This window comes from Nannospalax galili, unplaced genomic scaffold, assembly GCF_000622305.1.
Source record: "Nannospalax galili isolate Female #2095 unplaced genomic scaffold, S.galili_v1.0 scaffold792, whole genome shotgun sequence".
NCBI classification, from domain to species: Eukaryota; Metazoa; Chordata; class Mammalia; order Rodentia; family Spalacidae; genus Nannospalax; species Nannospalax galili.
This window is the reverse complement of record NW_008331036.1, coordinates 1135181-1142043: the sequence shown is the minus strand read 5'-3', so window position 1 is coordinate 1142043 and position 6863 is coordinate 1135181. Positions and strand designations below refer to the sequence as shown.

Sequence of the window (6863 nt, the reverse complement as noted above, 5' to 3'; positions counted from 1 at the left end):
TTTGCATTGATAAGTAAGCTGTAATTCTGATGGGCTTTCCTTTGTATGTGACTTGTTTTTCTTTTGCTGCTTTCAGTATTCCCTCTTTGTTGTGCACATTTAATATTTTTACTATGATATGTCTTGAGGAGTTTCTTTTCTGATCCTGTCTATTTAGTGTTCTATGTGCTTTCTGTATTTGTGTGGAGATGTCTTTTCTTAATTTTGGGAAATTCACTTCTACCATCCTGTTTAAGATCTGGTCAATGCCATTAACGTGAAATTCTTCTCATTCTTCTATTCTTATGATCCATATGGTTGGTCTTTTCATGGTGTTCTCAGGCATTCCCCTGTGTTCTCATTCTCTATTCCAGAGGGAGGTCTGAGGGAAGCCAGAACTCGGCACTCTCTGGTGGTCTTCTGAGATCAGAGCCGCTACACAAATGGAGGTTGAAATCCACCCTCTCAGGCTGTCTGCTAGGATTTCAGGCTTAGCCTACCAAAGCCAAATCTTCCCTGGGGCCTTGAGAGGGGCCTCATGAAATCCCAGGTAGGGGGATGGGTATGGCGCAATTAGGGGAAGCTCACCACCATGTGGAGGCAGGACCCAGGTGCTCTCAGGCAGTCCCCTGTGTTCTCAGGCCCTCTGCCAGAGGGAGGTCAGAGGGAGGCCAGAACTAGTCACTCTCTGGCATTAGTCACTGCTTGCGTTATAGCTATGTTTTAAACTTACATAAAAATATAGCATGAACTTATCATATAACCAATAGAAAACATGTAAGACAGTGAACTGATATCATTCCAGGAAGCTTTAAGAACTAGAATGCTTAGAAACCATTGGGGGTAATGTAGGAGAGTTAAAGGATAGCACAGGATAACGTAGGGTAATAACAGTGGCAACAGTTAGGCATGGAGAGGAGGGACCAATTTCTAGAGTCTTTAGAAATGGGTATCCAAAACGGAAGGAACATACCAGCTTGATGTGACTCCACTGAAAGGCAGCTTTCGGGCAAATATTAATTTTTTTTTCTTACTGTCCATTTTCACTGAGCAAACCCACCAGAAATCAGAGGACAAATGAATCCATCATTATGATTTGGATCTTAAGTCTCTTTTGGAGGCCATGTTTTGAAGGCTTGATAAGGAGCCTGTGGGTCTAGGAGTTGGCAGTGGGATGTAGGAAATGGGCCCTAATGGAAGGAAGTTAGGATATTGGGCATGTTTCAGTGAATGGGATATCGAATGCCTTCCCTGCCCTGATTCTTATGTGCTTTCCAGGTACAATGAAATGAATCAATCTTCTTTGCCAAGTTCTCTTACATGATGTACTAATTACAAGCCCCAAGGCCATAGGGACAAGCAGGATAGAAAGAGACACAGTGTTTTCTGTGTTTATTTAGTCCCATAGTTCTAAGTAACAACAGCACCTATGAAAACACTTCTGGTACTTCCTTCTGGTCCTGTTGGTTGATGTCTCTTATAATGAACATGTAATTGTGGAACGTCAGTATTATCTCAGGTTTCTGATTCAAAATGGGAAACATAATCACCTGTGATTATGAGCCCAAGAAGGTTGACCTTGCTAAAGGAAGTGGTCTTCAAGAAATATATGATTTTGCATGTGGTTGCATCAAATTTCCTTGGACTTCTCAAATCCAGTGTCTGCAGGTGTCATGTTCCTCTTGATCTTACATAAGCTCTAGAAGAATCATTTCTAGTCAAAGGAGAATGGGACAAGTAATTAGAGCACCCAGGCACAATTTTGGGTTTTGACCTTTCCTAAAGACGTATTAATGTTAATATTTATATATTACCTTATAACTCACCCCTTTTATACCTTTTTTGTTACTTGCAGCCCATATTTGCATCTTAAATGTCTCCCAAATGAAATCCCAGGTAGGTGAGGTAGGGGAACATTTAGAGGTGGGCCCTAGAGGAAGGAAGGTGGTTTTGGGGGTTAAAATATGATATTAAAAATACTTTATTGAGAATTTTGTACAGGAATATAAACATATAAGGTATTTTGATCAAATCCATGCCCACTCACTCCCTCCAACTCCTCCCATATCTCCCCATCACTTTTTTTCTGATAACTTCATGTACCCTTTCTTCTTTTTATTATTATTTTTTATGGAGCTTTTGGCTACTCTAACATTCCCCGCTCTGAAGAGGTAGACCTAAAATCTTTTAAAGATTAGGTGAGAGCTCCCAAATACTTTTGACACTTTTGGCCTTTGGAACAGAATATGTTCTAAGAGGACTAAGGACATTTTGACTTTTAGCCAAGAAACTGGCTACTTTTCTTTGGGGTCTTTTTACACTAACTGCCTAGCCAATTCCTGCCTCCTATTCTTATCACACCATCCTCTGGAGGGGTTACCTAGCTTACAGATAGGGAATTGGGACACAGACTGCTCTGGCTTCTTCCATGCAGAACAGGGACACAGGCTGAAGCAATTGGGGTACCCCTTCAGTGGATCTATCTAAAAGACTCCCAAATTGCATAACTCTTATTTGTAGGGAGAAAAGAAAGTCCTTTACTGGTGAATAGAAGATGTGAAGGGGAAATAAAAGCAAGAGTAATTAGCATTACAAGTTCCAGATAGGAAAATGGAAGAAAATCAGAACAGGGAAAATTTCAAATGTTCATATGAGAGTCCATTGTAATTTCTTGACGAGAGCTTCCAAAAGCATCCCTCTATTTGGTTCCTCCTCATTTTTCTTTTGTCTGCCTAAGCTGGATTCGAGAGAGTGATGTACTCAAGATTTGTTTTCAGGCATTTTGATAGGTGTTGGAGTGGTTAGAATCAGTGTCAGTTCCTTCTCAAAGGCTTCTAGATAGGGGGCGAAAACAAATTTGGCTATCATTTTAAGACAATATTGGTTGTCTCCCTTATCTACAGGTGGGCGCTACAATTTTTAAAATCAAGAAAACTACAAAGGCACTTGTCAGTGTTTCTCAATTTTGGCTCATCAAAACTGTGCATTATTAAGTATATATGTCTAGGTTCATGCTGCAGACATTCTGATTTGGCAGGTGGAGAGGAGTTTCTGGTTATGTCTTTCTGTAACTTGTGTGCAATAAAGTGGTGTGGGGCAGTTAAAAAACACATCTATTGAGTGATCATTTCAAGGCTACATGAAAATGCTCCCCATTTCTGCCTCTTTTCGCTGTCTTTTTCTCTACCATTGTATGCCCACACTCACCTTCAGGAGTTTTTGTTAGAACAATGCAGTGTTGAAGAAATAAGGTAAACAGAGATCATTGAAGAGAAGGCTTACAGGTTAGAGTGACTTTCTCTTACATAAAGGTTTTTAAACTGTGATTTATAAAATTATATATTCATGTTAAACTCATTTTTAGCAAACATGTCTTCTATTCTCTATGAACCTTGACTAAAGGGGCTGAGACAATAGCTCATTGGATAAAGTGCTAGCTGCCAATGTGAGGCAAGACGTTCAGATTCCCAGAACCCATGTCAAATGTAAGGCAGGTGTGATGGTTGCCTGGGTTTCCACCTGGTACAACATGGCTAGAAAGCAAGCTAGAACTAGTGAGCTCTGGTTTCATGAAAGAATTAGAGAGCAATTGAAGAAGACAGCCATGCACAAGTGCACATGTACCCCCACACATGACCACACACATACAAACATGTGTACACATACCTGTATTTCACACACATGTGAAAAAGACTTGACTTTCATTTATGTATATTTGTTACTTTACTGACAAATTAAGAATGTATTTTTATATTATAGAACAAAATGCTTTAACCATATACATTATATGGCTCAAAATCATCAATAAAACATGATGTTCTCCTGAAAATCAGCTAAGTATTCAGTGTTCTTTAACGGGCCTACCAAGGGAGACACTGTATCATTGGTTGTATGGTTGGGCCTAGGTGGCAATAAACTTCACCTTTCTCTCCTAAAATAAGTTCTTTTCCTCTTTCTATCTTAGGGACGCCTAACATGCAAGCCACGTTATTTTATTTCATATGCTTCCTCGTTTGGAATGGTGGTTCCATCTATTTCGTTAGGCAAGCAACTTTCCCTAGAGAGAAGGCAAATGTCAGATTCACCAACTACTTATCTATGTATTCTGTTCTTGCAATCCACATGCATTTATAGGTATAGCACTCAAAGTGGCTGAGCAGTTCTCGAGATCCTTACTCTAGACATTCCATCTTAGGGGACTACCCTGTTCTTCAACTTTTGAGTTTTCACTATTGTCATTACAAATTTGTTGTTGCTGTTTTCTTTTCTCTTTCTTAATATCCCTTCCGGATATCTATTCCACATTACCTTCTAAAATGTATTAATATTTTCTTAGAAATACAGTGGAGAGTTGGATTTGTTCTGTTTTGGTTTTAGTCTATTTGAGGTGGAGTCTCCATGTAGCCGTAGCTGGTCTGGGACTCACTATGTAGACCAGGTTGGACTTGATCACACAGAGAGCCACTGTCCTCTGCCTCCTGAGTCCTGGGATTTAGGGTATGTGCCATCATACCTGGACAGAGAGTGGGATTCTTATGTAAAAGACTGCTGAGTAGAGTGATCTTGGAAAAATTTTAGTGTTATGAAATCAGTGGAAGAAGGGGGAGAAGCCAAGCAAGTATGCTGTTCATGGGTTGACCCACCAGTCTCTGGAGAATGAATAACTTTCAGAGACTGTCCTGCCAAGAAGCAAATGGAGAGGCATCCTGAGGCCCCTGCGTTGTGATTCCCCATCTAAGTAGCACCCCCACCTGTAGTGAGACCTGCAGTATTATCCTTCTGTGCAGTGCCAGTTGAATCAGCCTCCCATCATCCAGCCTTCTGCTGGTGTGAGTTGTCAGCAACCATCTCTGATAGCATTTGAGAGGGTGCACACTACAGTTCAGAACCAGAATCTGGGGAGGACAACAAGATCATATGTCACAATTTTTTTTTTAAGTTTAAGAAAAATGTTATTCATTCAAGAATTACATACAATGAATTTTGATTATACAGACCTCCTCCCCATCTCCACCCTCACCACACCACCCCACACTCTCCCCACCCTAGACTTCATGTCTTCTATTAGCAAATGAAAAACCCCATCCATCTTACATAACACCTCTGAGCTGGGTGCCAGAGAAATCATATCTCATTACAGTGTCAGTGATGTGTAATTCTTATACGGAAGTGTGCCAAAGTAAGGGCCCACTCCCTTTTCTTTGTATGTGGTTTTGGGTCAGCATACACCCAGGTTTCTTGGAATGGGATTTTCACTCTTAATTTCTGTTTCTCTTACACACTACTTAGGAATATCAAGTAGGGACTTCTCTTTCCTTGGGGGTCAAAAAACGTTTGGCTTTCCTCATCAATTTGTTCACAGTCTTTGCATGGAGGTGACACTTTGTCTCCAGGCCTCACTCAGCACAATGACCCCACTGTGGATGAAGGCGTTCTTGAACATAATGATTCCTCACAGGGTTTTACTGTGGGTAAAAGCAGAAGCTAGGTTCTCCGAGCAGGCAGGAATTAGCTTATAGACCTCCAATCCATGATTCCCGGGGTGGCAGTTAGGAAGTTTCACAACTTCACATGACAGCTTTACACGAGTGTCCTCTAGTTTATCTTTATTTGAAACCTATAGCCTTCTCAGATACCTAGTGTTGTTGAGGACTGCAGCCAGGACTTGACAGCCACTGGGTTGTGATAATCATCACCGATCATGAGTGCCACTGGGGTGCGTGGGTGGACAGGCAAGGTAGGCTCTGCCTCGCTGGTGTGTGTGGGCAGTCAGGCCCCATGGTGCTCATGGGCAGTCAGGCTCTGTAGGTATGCATGGGCAATGGGCAACCAGACTGGCTCTACCCTGCTGGTGTGTGTGGGGAACCAGGCCAGCACAGCTCTTCCATCTTGGCTCCCCATCTACATTTGCCCTTACTTATAAAGTTGTGAGCTCAGAATTTTGAGATCAATCTAGAAGCATCAAGATTATTGATAAAATGAAGAGTCCCAGAGTCATATTTTAAGTCCTTGTGCTGAGAGTAGCCATTGCTGACAGTTTTCTCACTGCTCTGCCATCTTGATTCTCCCATTATTTTTTTTTCTTACTTGCCAAGTCCTGAGTTCAGAACTTTGAGATCAATATAGAAGCACCTATAGTCAGGTAAATGCTCTTCTTGTGTGCTAAGGTTCCTTACACGGTCCACCACACTCATTCAGTCTCTTGGGAGTCTGTTCACTCTGGGCTCCAAGGCTGGCTGCCTGTGGGGTGCCTCCTTCCTGTACCATCTTTTCTCTCAACATCATCACTTTGAGCTATCTTGTCACTTTCCTTCATGTAGGTCTCAAAACTCATACTGAACAATGAGTTATAGGTTGCAAAAAGGATTTATTTTTGTACCTGTCTTTCATGACTTTGTCTACCAGTTGAACATACACACACAAAGTGCTACCTCACAGATATTTTGAAGAGGGGGTCAATTTTACACTTCAACAGAAATATACTATTCGAGAAAAAGAGATAACTGGTAAAGGCCAGAATAAGCACATTTATGGTTTTGGATTAACATTATTATAGGAAAAGCACCAGAAACCCACATTAGGCTTTCTCCTAAAATTTTCATTACAATTCAGATAGTACAATGACTATGTCTTAACCAAAAAATTGTACCAAGATTATATGACCAGGACTACAGGAATATTTAGCTATCTAACATTTAAACACCATCTCACACAGTGATAAAGGTGATTGGTCATTGATATTATTAATAGATCCACAATGCAACACTCTCATTATATCTTCATCAGCCACTGGTAATGTTCAGCCAATCAGACTTTCTGTTAAAATTTCTGAATAATTATAATGAAATAATTGCAATGAAAATGTTTAGGCTTTTTTGGTTAAG

At 40.8% G+C, this 6863-nt stretch overlaps 1 non-coding gene across 1 annotated transcript; it reads right to left on the bottom strand.

Annotated features, from left to right (window-relative positions):
• Positions 1-6283: 6283 nt before the first annotated feature.
• On the bottom strand, positions 6284-6408 carry LOC115068121. The gene has a single exon (XR_003847498.1). It is a non-coding gene; the product is annotated as a small nucleolar RNA SNORA40 (small nucleolar RNA).
• Positions 6409-6863: the final 455 nt, after the last annotated feature.